This window comes from Myxocyprinus asiaticus, chromosome 35 (genome assembly GCF_019703515.2).
Source record: "Myxocyprinus asiaticus isolate MX2 ecotype Aquarium Trade chromosome 35, UBuf_Myxa_2, whole genome shotgun sequence".
Taxonomy (NCBI): domain Eukaryota; kingdom Metazoa; phylum Chordata; class Actinopteri; order Cypriniformes; family Catostomidae; genus Myxocyprinus; species Myxocyprinus asiaticus.
Window position 1 is genome coordinate 30,398,742 of NC_059378.1, and position 21,036 is coordinate 30,419,777.

The 21,036-nt window shown below is 39.8% G+C and overlaps 1 protein-coding gene across 4 annotated transcripts in view; it reads left to right on the plus strand.

Annotated features, from left to right (window-relative positions):
- Nucleotides 1-21,036, plus strand: part of slc11a2 (solute carrier family 11 member 2) — a 212,569-nt gene that overhangs the window by 160,984 nt on the left and 30,549 nt on the right. The window lies entirely within an intron of this gene.

The window sequence follows — 21,036 nt, forward strand, 5'->3', positions numbered from 1 at the left end:
CATGGACCCATTCTCAAACGCCATTGGTCGAGCGGCCTACGACCGATGATGTCATCTTGTCAACAAAACCCGCGGACAGATGAAGTTCGGCCTCTCTGTGCTAAGCTCTGCCTGGCTGTTAAAGGACATCTGTACTGTGCACGTACTGAAGGAGTTTTCCCTCCGTTTGGACTGAGAACAAAGAGACCACGTTTTTCTAACCTCACCATTTGGCCACGGTAGAGTAAAATTAACTTAGCTTTGTTCAAGTCCTCTAGTATACTTATATCAACCGGTTCAGTTTCACTGTAAAGCAACAGTGAATTTATTTTGAAAAACGGAAAGGTGACCAGTTTCCCTTCTCCCTCTTTTTCATTCAACGTTGACCACTTTCTGCATTCTTCTCCATCGCTGGATCCGAAGAATAAAGCAGAGACGCGTCTTTTCGCTGACGAGCGTAAGACAAGGAACCATCCAGACCGTTTCTCCTGACTGCTCAATGCAACAGGAATTCCAACGGACAACCCTACTGAAATCACACAGGATTTCGCAAGTAAGGCTTGATATCTGGGCAGATTTAGTTTAGAAACTGTTTTTTTTTTTTTAATTTATTTTTATTTATTTATTTATTTATTTATTTATTTATTTATTTATTTATTTATTTTTTCTTGTGAATCTAAATCGTATTTTTGATTCTAAATGCTGATGTTTTGAGTATATTTGTATGTTAAACTCTGCTCGCTGCTTTGAGTTGGGGGATTTGTTTTAGTTTCTTTTGGGGTTACGTTTGTTTTGTTGAGTGATTTGAACTAGTAATTCAGTCCCGCTGTTACGAACGGTTACCCTTAACTAAACTGCATGCATTTTTCCTCTCTCTCTCGCTCTCATTCTCTCTCTCTCACTGATATTCATTGAGTGAGCGGTGCCTCGGTTTGTGTTCGACTCAGGCTGGTGAACCAAATTCTCCCGCCTGTTTCGTCAGTTCCTTTGTGTGTCCGCTCATTTCCACCCGCACGTGGTATCAACTCCATTTTGGATTTAACTCTCCATTTTGAACCTGATCCTCCATTTTAATTCCTTTGTTACCACACCTGGACACACACACACACACACACACACACACACACTAGCATATAGCTCCACTGTTAGCTTAGGATATCCTTGATTTTATTTTTGGATTATATTCGGATAGTATTGGCTGTGTTCACTACTGCTTGATTATAATAAATCTTGTTATATTATAATAAGTACTCCTGTTTGTTTTTGTTTGAATATTGTGTTGAAGCCAACCTCTGCCACGTCAAGAACTCCCAAGTTACCTCAGTGTACTATTATTTTATTGGTGTTAGAAACTAACTGTAACTAGATTACTATTAGATTTGTATACCAATAATTTAACTAGTTTTTCCCCTTTTTGATTATTTTGATTAACAATTAAGATACTCAACCTACAGGGTAGATTTTGTTTTATGAGACTCAAACAGTAACTTGCTATCATTTTTCTCTTTTCAAAAAGTGGTGCCCCGAGAATAGTTTGAGTTAAATTCTGTTTAATTACTATTTAATTATTTAATTGTTATTTGATTATTCCATAATTAATAACAATTAGTTATTGATTATTTCTGATAGTAAAACTGATTTAAACAACCAGTAGCACCTACAATAGTTTATTCTTTTAATATCCTCTTCCTCAAAGTGATACTGTCTGCCAGTGGTGATTGAAGGCATAGAAAGATGACACAAAATGTGGCTGACTGGTACATAGCACTCATCAGCACATCTTGGCCACTTGAATGATCTGGAAGTGCCCACTTGGGTCTTGAAGGACACAAGAAAATTCTGCTTCTCATCATCACACTCACAATATTGCCAATAAACGACTTCTGATAATTCACTGCAGCAGTGTAGTCAAGTCAAGTGATGTTTATTTGTATAGCACTTTTCAAACATTTTTTCAAAGCAGCTTTACAGAAAATCATACTGCAGTGTCTCAAAGCCCCCCAGTGACATATGGCAGTATAAGTTTGCTTTGTAGTTTGTGTTATGCTAGTCATATATTAAATGATTAGAGTAAGTGATGACATTTTTTAGAAAGCAATGTTTAAACCTGTAAAGGATAGTAATTGAATTGTAAGATTAATGATTAGTTTTTTTTTTTTTTTTTTTTTTTTTTTGTCTATCCCAATTTGACTGAAGGGGTGCAGGTAAATTCAGTGTCCTTGCTGTCTGGCTGGTATTGACTTTAGCTGTCAGTAATTATTTTCTATGAATTTCATTTTAAGAGACTGAAGTGAAGCAAGCAGCGGTCAGTGAAGTGTTACTCACTTTTTGAACTGGCATAGACTGTGGTTGGGTGAAGTGTAATATCTAAAATGGTGCATGCAGTGGTCAGTGAGGTGTGCCTTACCGTCTGGCTGGTAGTTGGCAGTAGTTCATTGTCTGAAGTGCATCTTAAGAGATGATGCAGGTAGTGGTCAGTGAAGTTGGGCTGTACAATAAGGTTAAAATGGTAATCATGATTATTTTTCTACATTTTAATTTATTTGAGAATGTTTTTGTTTAAATTACAGGACTTCATGATTGTTTAAAAAAAAAAAAAATCACTGTTGCTGCAGCTTAAATATAAATTCTAAAAGGAAAAAAAAAAAAGCAGCAGCTCTCATGTTGAACAAGATGTTTAAACTACAAACTAGTAAATCTATTTTTGACCAAAATTTAGTCATGGCAGTAAAGCCAAAATAAGAGTTACTATGTTGGGTGTTCACACTTAAGTTTTCTTTAGAAGATTATTTTATTACTATTATTATTAGTGCAATATGCAATGGTAATATATATTTCTGTAATAATTTAGTACCAGCATTGCTTTTGTGTTTAGTTTGATTTTGCAACAGCTTTGTGCTTATTCCAGACATGATGAAATGCTCTCGAACTGAACCGAACTCAGAGCACAGCTGTTCTTTGTATAACACATAATGAGAACATGAGATGGAATTTGTTTTTATTAAGCACAGAACCAGTCTAAGACCTCTAAAACACTGCATCATGTGCCTCACGTGTAATACACTACAGGCCAGAGCGTCGCACATACAAGACATACAATACTTGTAAACTTATGCGGCTCCGTATTTCAGAGCGTGCTGGAAAGTAAAACAGTGATTGTTCAGTGGCGAACTTCTAAAGAGAGTGTGATAGGTCAGTTGAGGTGAAAATTAACTTCGAAAGAGCTTGTGATTTGGTCTGTCATCAGAAGTCACAGCCTATAATGAAAATGAACAATTTGCAACTTTACCCGGATGTAATTTAGGCTTGTTAGCTTATTAATATCACAGACGGTTATGTTTAAGTAACAATGAGAGGCAGAACCGTGATCACAGTTAAAATACGACTAATTGTGCAGCCCTACCATGAAGTATCCCTTGTTCTCTGGCTTGTAGTTGGCAGTAGTTCATTGTATGTGAAGTTCATCGTAGGAGACTGAAATGATGCAGGCAGTGGCCATTGAAATGTCCATTGTTGTCTGGCTGGTACTTGGTTATAGTTGATTTTCTGTTAAGTCCATCCTAGTTGAATGAAGTAATGCAGGCAGTGGTACATGAAGCTCTCACTGTATGGTTGGCACAGGCTGCAGTTAGTAGTCTTCGCTCAGCAACACATGTTGTGGGAGTGGTACACAAAGCTTGATCTGACAGGCTCTGGTAACCTCGGGATGGGTATCCCAAGGTTGAGACAGGAAAGACAATGGAATAACATTAGTGTAGATGCCATTCACTTCATGTGTTTTTGATTTCAGCAGACCTGACTAATGCAGCATAAATATGGGTTAAGGGATACATTAGGTGTATACTTGGCTAAATAGATGAGCCTTTTAGTCTAAACTTTAACAGAGCAAGTGTGTCTGACTTCAAACAATTTTAGAAAGGTTATTACAGATATTTGCCGGAACATGATGGATTGTAGCATAATAGAACTTGGCTTAAGTACTGAGGAGCTAGACAGTTTAGAGCTTTTTAAGTAAGTAGCAGATAGGAAAACTAACAAGCAGCTACTGTAGTGAAAATAAAATTGGGCATATAGTCATATTGTCTAGTTCTAGTAAGAACTTTAGCTGCTGCTTGTTTATTGAGCCTGCAGGACATCCACCCAGTAGTGCATTACAATAATGAACATGAGCATTTGAATTAGCTTAGTTTAGATTAGATTAGTTTTTACATCAGGAAGAGAGAGCATATGTCTTAATTAGCAGTATTTCTAAGGTGGAATCTGTTCTAGAAACATTAGAAATTAGATTTTCAAAGGACAAATTGCTATCAAACATAACACCTAGATTCTTAACTGTAGAAGATGACAACAGTACATCCATCGAGAGAGAGATTTATTCTAGAATTCTTTGTTTAAATGTTTCTGGTCCAATAATGAATACATCTGTTGAGTCAGAATTTAGAAGAAAGAAATTGCTGGCCTTCCAGTCTTTGGTATCATTAATATAGTCTGCTAACTTGGAAAATTGGGAAATTTCATCAGGTCTGGAGGAAATAAAAAGCTGAGTATCATCAGCATAATAGTAAAACATAATTGCATGTTTCCTGATAATATTTCCTAAGGGAAGCATGTACAAGGAGAACAGCAGAGAACCTAATGCATAGCCTTTTGGAACTCCATACCTGTGTTCGATCTGACAGTTCCTTGTTTATGCAAAAAAAATAGTTAGTGGTCAGATAAGTAAGATCTTAACCAGACTAATGCCTTTCCACAAATGCCAATATAATTCTTAAGCCTATCCAAGAGAATGTCATGATCTATTGTGTCAAAGGAACCACTTGGTTTTTGTACCCCAAAAAGAAATGATAACATAATTTAAAACGGATACCCCCTAAAAGAGAATAAATCCATGTAAAGGAGTTTGTTGTGGGGGAAAGGAGGAAACGGGTGACTTCAACTCAAAAGGTATGTCTTTAATCAGACATTTTAAGAATAGCTTTTCAGCATAACACAGACAGATAACTTTTGACAGTTGAAGGATGACTCTCTCTCATTGTCTCTGACGTGGTTCCTCCTTATATCACTCTCCCCAGTGCTACTGCAATCAGAAACATGTGTTAGACATTATAGCGCTCAGGTGTGTGCACCCTTATTGCTTTTTCTCTCTACGGATGAATGCTCGACCAGGCCTCTGCTGCCCGACTCAGGCCGGGGAGTCATCTGTTCTGATCAAGAACGTACTGAATTTAATTTTTACTGTTTGAAGGTCCCTCCTCCCAAGCTTCCCACATGATGTCGAGCACACCATGCGGTCGCTGCCCATACAGTAGCTTGATTGGGGAAAACCCTGTGGAGGCTTGTGGGACCTCCCGAACTGCAAATAACAGGAGATCAAGCCACTTGTCCTAATTTCTAGCATCCTCATGTACGAACTTACAAATCATATTTTCAGGATTTTATTAAACCGTTCCATTAACCTGTCTGTCTGTGGGTGGTAAGCACTGGTGCTAATCGATTTAACACCCAATAATTCATATAGTTTGCATAGTGTACGTGACATGAACGTAGTGCCCTGATCAGTGAAGATTTCTTTCGGAATTCCAACTCGTGAGATTATTTTGAAGAGTGCCTCCGCAACACTATGTGCTGAGATGTTGCGCAGAGGCACTGCTTCAGGATATCCTGTTGCATAGTCCACCAGAACCAATACAAAGCATGTCCGCGTGCCGTCCGCTCTAATGGCCCGATGAGGTCTGTGCTAATTCTTTCAAAGGAGACCACAATTAACGGAAAGGGGCGCAACGGCACTCTTGTGGTGGCCGGCGGATTCACCAGCTGACATTCATGCCATGCCGCACACCACCTGTGAACATCCCCGTGAATGCCCGGCCAATAGAAATGGGCCATTAGTCAATTCAGTGTCTTTTCCTGCCCTAAGTGACCCACCATTGGATTATAATGAGCCATCTGGAATAACATTTCCCGATGGCTCCACGGTATTAACAATTGGGATGTATACTTTTTTGTCTGAGCGTCCTGCGTCACTCGATACAATCTACAATTTATAACAGCGAAATACATTATGAAAGTGCAATGTTTGGCTGGAGCTGTTCACTTGGTCAAGGGCATGCCTAAGGGTTTCATCTCTCGACTGCTCCAGAGGGAAGTCCCCTTAGGGAAATCCTGTAAAGACAGGAGGGCCGAAGCCTCCCCCTCCCTTACGTCATCGTGGAGCTGATGAAGACCACCCCTGCACTGCCTCTCCCCCACCAAGGCATCGCACATTTCACATTGTGGCAGCGGGGGCGTGGTCAAGCATCTCTCCTGAGAGAGAGAAAGCGGTAAGGGCGCTTACACCTGAGCTAAATTATGTCTAACACCTGTCTCTAATTTCAGTGAGCACGGGGAGAGCGGCATAAAAGAGCCACACCGCCAGTAGACGCGGAGAGAGAGAGACTGGCACAAGAAAAGCCATATTGCCACGGAAGTTATTGTGAAGTTGTGTGTGAAAGTCAATATTTTTCCTGTAAAGCTGTAACCATTAAACTGGACAAATTAAAACACCCACCTGAACTGGGAAATCTCGCTTCTCGCCGCGTCCTTTCCTCGAACTCCCTTACACACATCTAATAATTTTCTCACAGGATAATTGTGAATATCCCCATGCACACACCTCACCCTCACACTTTTACCTGTGCCTAAAGCCTCGTCTTGAACCAAAAATTGGTGTATAGTGGTCTGATTGCAGCCAGTGTCCACCAAGGCTTAATGTATACTCCCCTTGACACTCACCGATATTCTGTACGCTCCAGCTCAATCAGGGGCAGCCCACAGAGTGTCAGGGACCCGGACCAATGTTCCCAGCTCCATCACTGGGCACTGGTCCCAGAAATGCCGGGGTTCCCCGCAACTCCAGCAGGCCGGCCCAGGCGTTACTCCTGCACCTGTGTCAGCAGTTTCAACTACTTCAGGGGGAGAGCGAAGAGACATAGGCGCCACCGGCGGCATGGCAACCCTCCGCGAATGGGGTGCCGGCTTCGGCGGCACATTTCTGCGCTTCTGGGGAACTGGAATAGGTTGTAACAAAGGGACAGAGTGAGAGAAGGGGGAAACACAGGGGGAGGGGAGAGTGAGAGGGCTCTTCCTCCCTCTGATACGCCGACATATGGTCCTCAGCCAATTGAATGGCTTCCTCCAGCGACGCCGAGCAGTGGCACTGGACCCGCTCCGCTTTTCATTTCGGTAAACGACAGATATGCTGTTCCAGTACCACAAGATCGATGTTGAGTGAAGGCAAACGGGCAGCCACGCATGTCCATCTTCATCGAACTGAAATGTTGTCAGTGCTGTTCAGGGCTGCGACTGACCCGCTGCAGGATGGTCTTCCTCAGATCGTTATACACCAGGATACTTGCCGCCGGTAGTTGTGGAGCTGAGCTTCCCCGGACAACAGTGGGATTCCCAGCCCACTGAGCACGTGGCCAGCTCCAGATCTTTGTCATCCTCTCAGACATATCCAAGAATGCCTCCGGATCATCTCCTGCCCCCATTATCATAAGGGTGACCGGAGGCATGGGGGCTGCTGTGTCCGGGGTCGCGGCCGGTCCTGGTACAGTAAGCTCCAGATTGTAGGGCCTGATGTTGTGCGTGATGCATACTGGCAAGGGACTTGATGACTTCGGCCAATGGCGTGGACTCCATGCCGGCATATTTCCTCCAAGAAGTGTAAAGGAGTTTCAGGGGACTTCAACTCAAAAGGTAGGTCTTTAATCAGACAACTCAGTAATAGCTTTTCAGCATCACACAGACAGATAGATTTTGGCAGTTGAAGGGTGACTCTCTCATTGTCTCTGGCGTGGTTCCTCCTTATCACTCTCCCCAGTGCTTCTGCAATCAGAAACAGGTGTTAGACATTATAGCGCTCAGGTGTGTGTACCCTTACCACTTTCCAGACGAATGCTCGACCATGCCCCTGCCGCCACAAACCAATTAATACATCTCAGAGAAACAAATCAGGTCTTCAGAAGGCAAAGAACAAATCTGAAAAAAATTTGAAATGATTATGAAAGATAAAGATATAACCCTGTATATTATTGAGCAAACATACTTCCCTTGTAAAATTTGCATGCAATTGTGACATGCCCTGCAGAAGGGTAGCCTGGCTTTTGTGAAATCCACCTTACCTATGATTATACGAAGTATGATTTAGCTAAAAACTTTGAAAAGGGAAGTAAACAATGAGATTTGGAAAACAGACTGTCCTTAAAGGGGCAAGGGTTCAAAGTATAATCTATGTGTCTGTGTGGACAGACTATTTTTGGCAATGCGTGAAAGCATAAACGATATGTCTGTGCAAACAGATTATCCTTGAGAAGGGAAACATAGCTGCCTATAATGTGCCTGTGCAAACAGACTGCCCATGTGAATTAGTGGCATTGCTTTGCGATGTGTCTGTGCGACAGACTGTTCCTGTTAAAAAATGGCATTGCTTTGCGATGTGTATACGAACAGACTGCCCATGTGAATTTGTGCCATTGTTTTACGAGTCTGTGCAAACTGACTTACCACGTGAATTTGTGACTACATAAGGAATAAAAGTCATAACAGAAAAACCTTAAATCCCATCGCCACCAGCTACAAGACATTTGTATTTATTTATTTATTTATTTTTAAAGACAAATTAACTGAAAACTTGCATGTCTGATGGAGACTGCGCTGAGGAGCATGAACATCAAGGTGAGTCAGTGTTTCCTACAGAATTCAGCTCTTGCAGCTGGGGGAAACTACTGGAAATTACTACTGGTCTTCACTGTATGATTATAATACTTTTTATAGCTACTAAAATTATCCAGTCAAGAGCAGTGAGTGGTTTTCTTGTTTTCTTGTTATGGTTGTTTAATTAATATAATGACACACTATACAGCAGCAGGTCTATTAGCTTACATTTACACTTACAAGTCCGATAGTTTTATACAAATCCGCTTTTTCCCCGCTGTTTACGTTCACTTTAGACATAACTCACTGTGTTTATATGAATACCTCACCAAGACGGGCATTTTGCCGGAATTTTGAAATGTATTTGACCGTTCAGGCGCTTATCCACATCACCATGAGCATTCTTGAAACACGTGCATGTTCAGCACACACACACACACATGCTGATTGCTAGTGAATTATACAGTTCTCTGGATTATTATTAAGAATATTAACTTCGTAATATGTGGCACAGGCCTAGACTATATCACAAATATAGCTGATTATTTTTTTATTTAAGTTTTAATCAGGCTATTTGTCCTGCCAAAATAAAAAACAAGCGTTAATGTCGAGCCCTAATTACAAATGTATTATAACTAATAACAACAACCCTGTTATTATTATTATACAAGTAATATTTCTCTAATAATTTCTTCATTTGTACCCGGCATTGCTATGGGATCTGGTTAAAAAAAAAAAATGCAGTGATTTTCTGTGTGAAGTCGTGTTTACAAAAGCCTTTGAATGAGTGCCTTTGAATTCCAATATGGTAAAATACTCTCATCTCTGCTTCTGTCTACAAAAAAAACCTGGTGTTATTAGATTGTTTTCAATTTGTATTTGTATTGTAACTTGTAGTGGCCAGTTAAAGTGAATTTAGAGCGCTGTAAATACAATTGAAGACATCACATCTGTTATTCTGTGAATGAGATTTGTGGAGGGGGAGCACAGACAGAACCACCTCACGTGCGCTCAGAACAGCGCTCCACAGAGCAGCATGTCCAGGCTGTTTGCTTGATTAAATTATAGCCCTTTGTAGATTAATATTCATAAGGTCATATCTTGATTTCGATTTTATTTCAATGGATCGTTCAGCCCTACACAATGCAATAGAAAGACGTGTTGTTTTCACGTTTTTTTGCAGCATGCGTTCTTTTTATCTCATCACATTGTATTCAGACTGCAAGTTCACAACTTGAGCATCATTCTCTTGTTGTGGCACTGGAGATTCAGTACTGGCGGAGCGCCGCTGCTGAATAGCGGTGCAGGGAACACTGAGGTGAGTGTCTAGAGGGGACAGTCCAAATCTAGGGCTACTGTTTGCTTGGAAAAGTGATGCCATTGTGTGTGACATGACTTGTGTTTTTCTCACATGTAAGTTAGTGAAAGCAACCGCGGCATAATGTAGTGAATGACAGTTGTGAGGAGCTTATAAAGCAGAGGTTGTAATGTGTTTGGATGAGATAGCTATATTGAATGAATTATGTTATGCTTACTAAGTCTTTGTTAGATCTTGTATTTGGATGACCAGATATCGTTTGGCTCGACAGTGTATCAGAGTTTTTCTAATAAATGAAGAGAAAGCCAGACCAAGTGCTCGTGGGGAAGATAGTTTATTGATGAAGATCATGTAGCATTGCTCTTCTAAATCTTAACCCAAGGAACAATCAGTGTGACAGACATTTATACCTGGTAACAGATAAGCTAACTAAACATACAAGAGATCTTACGGAACCTCCTGAGAAGAACCCAGCAAATGGGGTCTCACAGAAACCTCCTTTGGTTAATCCAACCACTAAATAGATTTGATGAATCTTTTCCATCTCATCAAACACAGCTGCAATGAATTTGCATCTGAGGCACAGTTGCACTGTAAAACCATCTGACTATTATAATTAAAAATACACATAATTCTACATGTTCCTGATAGAACTATCACTCAGGCTCCCATTTCTCTGCAAAACAAAGAACTTAGTTGGGAGGACACAGTTTTATCTAGAATTTTAGACATAGACTGTAATCTTTTTTTCCCTCAAAGGAGGGAAAAAAATTGCTGCTTCAGTAGCTGACGCTATTGAAACTCCTCCCAGGAGTGACTATCTCTGAAGCCCTTTAGAATCACACCAATCTCCCTGGCAGATGGCGCTTGACCCTCTGTCCCTTATGCGTTGACATCACGGGCATATAAACCGGAGCACAGTGCCATTTCATCAGGAGTTTTTGACTGAAGGGAGGAGCCATTTCTTGGTCCCTTAAAAGCGAGAAATCAGTAGTGTGGCAAGCGTACGCAGCATCTCGTTCCCTCCTTGGAGGGAACCAACATTACTGTCGCAAACAAGACGTTCCCTTTCAAGTCGGTCACTTCAACGATGGGTCAGTAGCTGACGCTATGGGATTTGTATACCATAATACTGTGCTACTGATTCACATGCACTAAGATAATGCCCACTAGCCCTATGGGGTTGTGAAAAACCTCTCCTTCGTATTGAAAAATTGTAAGGAAGAGACAGAACAAATAAACCATTTATGATAAAAGAGTATAACCCTGACACTATCCATTCCAGGTAGTGAAACATTGTCTAGAAAACTCTCCTTCGCACCTCAGTGGGAAGGAAGAGAAAACAGAACTGTCAAAGACCGGGAATGCTATAAAATGACACTAGCCAACAGGCTAGTGAGACATTGAAAACCAACTCCTCTTGACAAACAAAAGAGAGAATGGCATGGTCACGAGACCAGGCAAGTTTTACAAGCAATGACATCAGCCAAGCAGGGTAATGAAACATTGATACTTCAACCCTCCTTCGGAGCCAAAATCTGGGAAGAGAGGAAACATTCAAATTATAGAACCTGGAAAAGGTGTTAAGGGAAGCTCATCCAAGCTGAGGAGGAGGCTATGCTCCTGGTGGAATGAGTCCCACATCCAAATGCTCTTGTAGAAAGTTGAACACTGTCTGCACAGGGCAACACGCTGGGGGAGGAAGGTCAGTCAGAAAAAGTTGCCACTTTAATCCTCTTGGGTCTGAGGGCGTTTTGGGCCCTAGAGAAGTTTTGACATGCCTTGATATTTGTGCTTTTTTCAGTTGCTTAACATTAATGGCTAAAGTCTGATAACACTGTAACTTCTGAAAAAAGGTGGTGTTGTTGCTTTTGTTTTTCCGATTTTTGGACTCACGCTATTGACAAATAATGCAACAAAAGTACTATTGCTGCTAACTTGGAAATGTAAATAATCTACCTATCTCTGTGTATAAATAAAATAATGATGTGCCAAGTTTCTAAGGTTTATTTATTTATTTTTACCTGTAATTTTACTCTAAATCATAGGCGGAATAGTCATTTGACCAAAATAATGAATTACTCCATAAATATGACATTTAATGTGTTGGCTTTGATTATCATTTATGTGTATCTTCCTTCTTTAAAATTATTTCTGCAGGACGGCACACATATACAGAATGTGTTAGACAGCATTGTGAGTATTATAATGAGAAGCAGGATATTTGTGTGTCCTTCATGACCCAAGTGGGCACTTCCAGGTCATTCAAGTGGCCAAGATGCACTGAGTGTTATATACCAGTCAGCCACATACACATTTCTTTGCCTTCAACCACCACTTTTTGACAATATCACTCAGAGGAAGAGGACTTTTAATGAATACATGATGCATTCCAGAGCTTTGCAGATGTACATTTCTGAAATTAAAAACCTAGTGATGTGTTACACAAACTGAAGAGCCACATGTGTTGCATATACGAAATAATTGTGCATTTATTTTACTCTTGAATACTCAAGAATTTTACATTTACTGTTTTTACAAAAAAAATAAAAATAATAATAATAATCTAGTTCATACAGAACTTGTTCTTTAGACTTTGTTTGTCAGACAAGGAAATCTAGCTTCATGATCCAAATTTGGTTTTTGACCACTGCAAATCTTTAACATTAAACAGTTTATGAATGGAGCCACACTGAGAGCCCGATATCTCTAGGATTATACTATACTGCAGTGGTCACCAATTAGCGGTCCGGGTCCAGACCTGGATTGGTTCCATCCGGACCGCGAGACATCATGGCAACAGTTGCCCTGTCTCGCTGTTTCTACACTTTAAGTGAGCAGTGCAACAAAACAATGGAGCTGTGTACACCGCAAGAAGATCCAGGGCGTATATAGCACTGATCTATCAGCGCTATATCTTCAAATATTTTTCTATAGCACCAAACACATTTTATTTATGCCCTTTTTACACTCCACACACGTTGCCTTTCTCCCCCGGCCCGCGACATGAGGCGTTGCATAGTAGAGTTGCAGACCCGGTTATTTTAATGACAGTTAACTGTAGCGGAGACATACAGTGAGCATCTTTCGCAAAAACACTGCAGAAAAGGAGAATGAAGCAAAGTGAAGATCCTCCATATCTCACTACTTTGGTTGCCTCTGGGCCCCCAATGTCCTAATCCTTGCCCAGTTATTAAGAGACTTTTTTGAATGTTTAGGATTTTTGTATTTTTTTTTTTTATTATTATTATTTTACAAAGTACTATTGCTGCCAACTTGGAAATATATAATAACTATTCCAAAAAATTTGCATTTCTTACACATTGTCAGTAGTCAGCATGGCTATGAAATGATGTAAGTTATTATTGTCCAGACCTTTGGTGCAGAGGAAATATCGAGACCGGACCTCTTGGAACTTTAATTGAATACGCCTGCTGTTCAGAGTCATAGTCATTATAAAGTCCTTAAATATTAATATATCGGTGACGTCATGCAAGAAGCAGACGTGTGAGCGACGAGCTCTGCGCACTTTGCTAAATTTGATTATTTTCATGTTATAATTTGGTGAAATTTGATAAACCCAGTTACACATTTGCTCTTTGAGGCAAAACATGGCAAAGAAGTCAAAATCCTAAGGCTCTGGAGACATTAAAAGACACTTACGTGTTCAGGATAAAGCCCCGAAAGGCCTACAGACCGGGGACTCGATTTGGATGGCACGGCGGGAGAGGTGATCTAGCGTCAGTTGTCCAACATGTCGGTGATGTTGACGAAGGTTCTTGCTGACTTGGAGGATCTCGTTGTAATACGTCGATCGATTACGGCGATGGAAATAAAATTCTCTGAGATAGTTACAAGAGTGTCAGATGTTGAGAGACGAATCGATTTTCTGGAATCTTCGGAGAGGGAATTAACCGCTAATCCGCCCGCGACCAAAGTTGATTTGGAACATCTTGAAAAGCTTGAAGATCTTGAGAATAGAAGCCGCAGGAATAACGTTCGAATTGTTGGAATTCCTGAGCATGAGGAGGGCAGAGATATGGTGAAATTTGTAGACGAGCTTTTCCCGAGTCTGCTCAACATAGCAGGCCACAAGCTGGAAATCGAGTGAGCTCACAGAGTCCCGGCTCGGAGATCTGCTGAGGGAGACAGGCCCCGATCAATTCTGGCCAGATTTTTTAGATCATCCGATAAAGATCTTGTGTTGCGCCAGGCGAGGAGCAAAGGGAAGCTTTCTTGGAAGAACCATAATATTTTCTTTTTCCTGGACTTTGCAAACTCGATGAGAGAAACGCGATAAACGACGAGATAACTTTTTCTCTGATGTTCCCTGCCAAGCTGAGAATAGAAACGAAGGTCGGTCGCAAAGTATTTATATGTCCCAATCAGGCAATGTCTTTTATTGAATCAGTGGCTGAGTAAACTGCGTTGGCTCCACCAAGCGGCTGGAGCTTGTTTTGTGAATAACACTTTTCCTTAAAGAAACTTTTGCATTGATGAAAGATTATTTTGCATTGAAGTTCCCTGCCAGTTTGAGAGTGGACACTATGGATGACCGCAAAATATCAACATGCTCACACAAAGGATGTCTTTTATAAAGTTGATGGATTGTCTAAGTCATGGTATATACATTTATGCGGCCTCCGAGTGAATTGACTCGACCACCCGAGGAACCGGGATGCCGGTTTTGTTTCTTTTTGTATTGGTTCCGCCTAGCGGCTGGAGCTTGTTCTGTTGATTAACACTCCTTTGGAACAGCTGTGGATTAATCTGTTCGTTCTTCGTGCTTATTCCTCCTGCTGGCTGTAGTTTGTTTTGTTGAGTATTTTTACTGGACATTGGAATGATTACATCATCCACTGAACTCATAACAGCTGGCTCACTGAACATTCGTCTGTCTGTCCGAGGAATCTGAACAGTTTTATATCGGCTGGAATATGTTTTGTGGAAGATCACACCTTTGAGACAGTTCTGTGAATGAATCTACATGTTCTTTGTGTTCATTCTTCCTATTGACTGGGCTTATTTTACAAAGTATTTTCTGTTATGTAATTTTGCCTCACAAATTTGTGAGGCAAAATTGAGCAATCCGATGGCAAAGTTGTCGTGGGGGCTCGTGGGCGTTAAATTAAAAAGGTCCATGAGAGGGATTGTCGCCGGTTGGTGCTTTCGTGCGTGGGGTTAATGCGCACATTTTTCTTTTTCTTTTTTTCGGGGGGAAGTTGTCTGTATAATTTTGTTTTTGACACAATTTATTTTTTCTACTATATCAAAATGTCAAACGTTAATATGAGTGGATTGTCTCTCTCCACATGGAATGTGAATGGGTTGGGGCACCCCATAAAAAGAAGGAAGGTTATTACTTTTCTTAAACGTAAGAAATATGATATAGTGTTTCTTCAAGAAACACATCTCTCCCCGCAGGAAGCTGAAAAAATTGGGAAGATATGGGGTGGACATGTTTTTTTTTAGTGCTGGCTCAAGTAAGAGCATGGGAGTCATTATATTGGTAAATAAACATCTACAATTCAAATTTCTCAAATAGATTAAAGATAAATTAGGAAGAGTCATTATTGTTTTAGCTGAAATCCAAGGGCAAAGGTTGATTTTGGCTAATATTTACGCACCTAATGCTGATGATCAGGACTTTTTTATAAATCTTGAAGGGATGCTGCAAGCCGCTGGCACCCCTCATGATATAATATTGGGAGGAGACTTTAATCTTTTGATGGACTCAGTCCTTGATCATAATGAAGCAAAAGTGTGTAAACCCCCTACATTGATGCTTCACAGGATGTGTAAAAATCTTGGTCTTACAAATATTTGGAGACTTTTGAACCCATCCGGTGGAGACTATACATTTTTTTAATCTGTCCATAAGATTTATTTGGTGTCCAAGTCCCTCATTTCATCTGTTGTTGATTGCTCAATTGGAAATATCTTAGTCTCAGATCACGCTCTGGTGAGTTTAGAGCTGTTGCAATATACAGAGAAAAAGAAATCATATAGTTGGAGCCTTAATGTGTCCCTTTTGCAAAATCCTGATTTCCAACAAATGTTAAAGACTGAAATCAGTGTTTATATGGAGACCAACTGGTCCTCAGTATCCTCTGTGGGCGTGGCTTGGGAGGCACTTAAGGCGGTTCTTAGGGGTCGGATCATACAGTATGCCTCATTCATTAAAAAATCCAAAGCACAAGAACTTGTGGAGTTGGAAGGAAATATTAAAAGTGCCGAGGCAGAGCTGAAGCGCCGTATGTCAGCTGATGGCCTCAGAGAATTGACCTGATTGAAATACAGTTATAATACTATTTTGTCACGGAAAGTGGAGTTTTGGTTATTCAGGGCAAGACAGTCATACTTTGAGTTGGGGGACAAAGCAGGAAAACTTTTGGCTAGATATATAAAGCAGAGAGAGTCTTTTTCTACCATTCCCTCTGTGAAATCTGGTGGTGGTGAAATATTTACCTCGGCCATTGATATTAATAATGCTTTTAAAGAATTCTATTTTGATCTCTATAGTTCCAGGTCTTCATCCACTGATGAAGATATTAGGAACTTTGTGGAACCATTAGATCTCCCTAAACTGACAACTGTGCAAAAAAATTCTCTTGATTCTGAGATAACCTTGGAGGAGCTTGATGAGGTAATTAAGGCCTTGCCTACAGGCAAGTCTCTGGGGCCTGACGGCTTTTCCTCTGAGTTTTTCAAATCTTACACTACAGAACTGGCTCCACTTTTGTTAGAAGTTTATATGGAATCATTAAAGAATGGAAAGCTTCCTCCAACCATGACGCAAGCCCGGATCAGTCCGATTCTAAAAAAAAGGACAAAGATCCAAGTGAGTGTAAAAGTTACCGCCCAATTTCCCTGATCCAGTTAGATTTTTTTTCCAAAATTCTGGCTAATCGATTAAGTAAAGTTATGACATCACTTATACAAATAGATCAGGTGGGTTTTATTCGAGGCCGTAGCTCTTCTGATAATATTAGGCGTCTCATCAATATCATGTGGTCAGTAGAGAATGATCAATTTCCGGTCGCTGCCATCTCTCTTGACGCCAAAAAGGCGTTTGATATGGTAGAATGGGATTATTTTTTTTTAAGATTTTGGAAATGTATGGGTTCGGGAGTACATTTATTGGTTGGATTAAGTTACTTTATAGACACCCTGTAGCAGCGGTGCAAACAAATGGGTTAATTTTAGATTATTTTACTCTGGATAGGGGCACCCGGCAGGGTTGCCCTCTTTCCCCATTATTGTTCTGTCTTGCCCTGGAGCCATTAGCAGCCGCGATAAGAAAGGAGGATGATTTTCCAGGGGTGACAGCGGGAAGTGTGGCGCATAAGCTTCTGCTTTACGCAGATTATATTTTATTTTCCATCTCCGACCCTACTAGATCTATGCCTTGCCTCCACAGAATTATTAACTCCTTTTCCAAGTTCTCAGGATACAAAGTCAATTGGTCTAAATCCAAAGCTATGGCTTTGACAGCGTACTGTCCAGTAACGGCCTTCCAGTGGCCCAAACAGGACATTAAGTATTTGGGCATTTTATTCCCAGCAAATTTGTCTGATTTAGTCAGAGTTAATTTTGATCCCTTAATAAAAAGGTTTTCGAATGATGTGGACAGGTGGGCTTCATTACACTTATCAATGATTGGGAAGGTTAATGTTATTAAAATGAATTGTATACCAAAATTCAATTACTTACTGCAGTCTCTCCCTGTAGATGTCCCCCTCTCTTATTTCAAGCAATTTGATAGCATAGCGAAGTCCTTCATTTGGAATGGTAAGCGTCCCAGGTTAAATTTCAATAAGTTACATAGGCCGATTGACAAAGTTGGGTTAGGCCTACCGAAGATTTTATTTTATTATTATGCATTCAGTCTTAGACATTTGGCTCATTGGTCGCTTCCACCTGAGAGAGCTCCTCCCTGGTTTTGTATTGAAAAGGAAGTTCTTGCCCCTATCTCGCCACTGCAAAGCATTTCGATTAAATTAGCCAGAGAGGTTAAGTCGCACCCCGTTATTTTACATTTGCACTCGATACGGACAAAAGCGTCCAGAGTGCTTAATTCTGATATTTATTTAAACGTAGCCTCGAGCATATGGCTGAACCCTAAAATATATATTAATAAGTCCCCTTTCTGTTGGTCAGATTGGATTGTGAGGGGGGTTAATATACTTGATGAACTATATGAGAGTGGAGTATTGAGAGCTTTTGAACATTTGATTCAACATTTTGGGATTCCCAGATCTCAATTTTATAAGTATTTACAGTTGCGCCACCTGCTCTGCTCTGTTTTTGGGAGTAGCATACACCCCCCTAGAGTGGCAGATACTCTGGAAGTGGTGATTGCTGCTTTTGGGAAGGGTCATGAGGCATCAGTGTATTACTCCCTGTTAATTCAGAGTCTGGGGGACGGAGCATTAAATTCTCTCAAAAGATTATGTGAGGAAGATTTAAATTTGTTATTGGAGGAGGGAAAGTGGGCTAGGATCCTAAAAAGTATCAGGTCTGCATCTAGAGATGCAAGGATCCGTCTGATACAATTTAAGATTTTGCATCGGTTCTACTGGACCCCCTCTAGATTGTATAGGCTTGGTCTTAACGACTCACCCACCTGCTGGTGATGCCAGTCAGAAGACGGGGACAACCCATGTTTTTTGGGGTTGAATTAAGATTCAGGAATTTTGGTTGAGGATCCAGCATTTTGTGTGTGACGTACTGGACACTCAGTTTTCATTTTGCCCCAGACTTTGTATTTTAGGTGATGGAGGGGTCCTGAATATAGGAGATAAATATGTGAAAAGCTGGGTCCTGACCAGCATGATGATTGGCAGACAGCTAATCCTTAAGGATTGTAAGTCAACTGATGCACCCTCATTTCGTGAGTGGTGCACCGAGTTGGGTAAAGTGGCAGCTTTCGAGGAGGTGACTTCCAGACGGCTGGGGAACCTGTCGAGTTATGGCAGAAAATGGGGCAGTTATTTGTCTCATTTGGAGAGGTCCTAGTCTGGGGCAGTGGAGGGAGACCATTTTTAATTTTTTTTATTTCTTTTTTTTTTTTCCCCTATATGTTGAACTTTGTCTTTTTTTTTTTCTTTTTTTTTATGTACTATTTGTGTGTCTGTTTATATGTGGGTATTTAGTTATTTTATATTTGTGCGGGGGGTTATAAAGGGTTTTAAGTTGATTCTTAATGTATAATTTTGTGGTTAAATTAATTTTTGTCTGTCTTGGAATCAATAAAAAATTTTAATAACAAAAAATATTAATATATCAAAAGGAATGGTTTTTTTTTCTTGTGAAACTGAATTTAAATGCATATTAAGATTTCTTAAGAGTTTTATAGGCACTCCAACTTGAGAAAAACAATTTTTTTTTAAATTATTCATTCAATTTTTTTTATTTATTTATTTTTTTTATTCACACAATTGGAATATAATGCAACAAGGGGTGCCGAAGGCGATTGATTTTAGCAGTATACCTACAAATCTTTACACTGTAAATATTGATCCATGGCATTGAATATTTTGGCTTCCATCAAAAAAAGTATTAACAAAATCAACAATTTTAGCAGGGGAAATTTCTGAAATTTGGTTCAACTTCATAAGGTGCACCCTAGGATGCTTTTTAAACAGTATCGAAGGAGTTTCCATGTACAATATGCTTGACATTTGTTGGCTGCTTTTATCTCACTATCCAAAATATGATAAGAAAATATATTTAAACTAATTTTAGTTTATTTTTGTAAAGAAGTGCTACATGGGCATGACTTCAATTTGTCTACAATATTGATTTCAAGCATTTAAGCATGAGCCTTTAGATCAAAAGGTTTTGTAAGACCCCATGAAATGGTTTCACAAGCAGTTTTATTTCCTGTGTTGTATTTCCTTTTGTAACAGGATGTTTGGTTGGGACATTTGAAAGAGCTCATGCCTTTTAAAAGAAAATAGCAAATTTACTTAAATTTACTTCAACGGCCATGAACCATGATATGCTACTTGCTATTTCTAGTCGCAGTTGAGAGGTAGGTGTAATTAGGGGACCAGTGTAGTCTGATTGCTGACTGCGCGACTCTTAAGAGCTGGTTCTTTTAATTAATTGAAAACACTTATGAATCAGTCAGAGTGGTTACTGAATTTACTTAACCACCAAGTCATTAATTTCATTGACTCAAAATAAACCAAGTTACAAGTTAAAGAGACTTAAAGCTGAAGTATGTAACTTTTTCGGTGTTAAAATACTTTAAACTTTATACTTTTAATGCTTTAAAATACCAGCTTAATATGCAGAGACAGCCATAAGTAAGCCATTCATAAGTTTCTTGAAAACTGTAAATTCTGTGTCTCTGTGGTGCTATGAAAAATCCTGTTTGTTTTAAATGACCCATCTAAAGAGGGACAATAACATTGACTCTACCAATGGTGCAAGGTGGGGGCAGGGCCGTTTGTTCGATCAACAACAGAAGGGGGGCATATTCAGAAAGCTGTTTTAAAAACAATGTTTATTTTTGCAATTATGTTTGGTGGCGCTAGTGGTGCAGAATTTCTGTACTTCAGCTTTAAATGAATAGTTCACCTGAAAGGGGAAATTCTGTCAGTACACACCTTCATGTCGTTTCAAACCCATATGACTGACTTTTTCTGTGGAACACTAAAAAAGATTGTTTAGCAGAATCTTTGAAGTGCTCCTTTCAATATAATGGCAGTGGATAGTGATTCACTTTCAAGCTTCAAAAGGATGAAAAAGATAGGTTTTGGTGAAAAGAAACACAATATAAAATGTTTTTTTTTTTTAATTTTTGAAGTCTGTTGTGCTTTCATGAGTGAAGCTTTTTCACAGTTGCCTGATTACAGTTACTGTTCTTATCAAATGTAGGATTTCAATAAATTACGGTTACATTTAAGCATAAATTTGATGTTCAACAACAAACATTTTAACAAACTGCATATTTTTAACAAAACAAAGTTATCATAAAGATATTACAATACTGTCAATGTTGATGATGATTTTTATTTTATTTTTTTGCTTCCTAT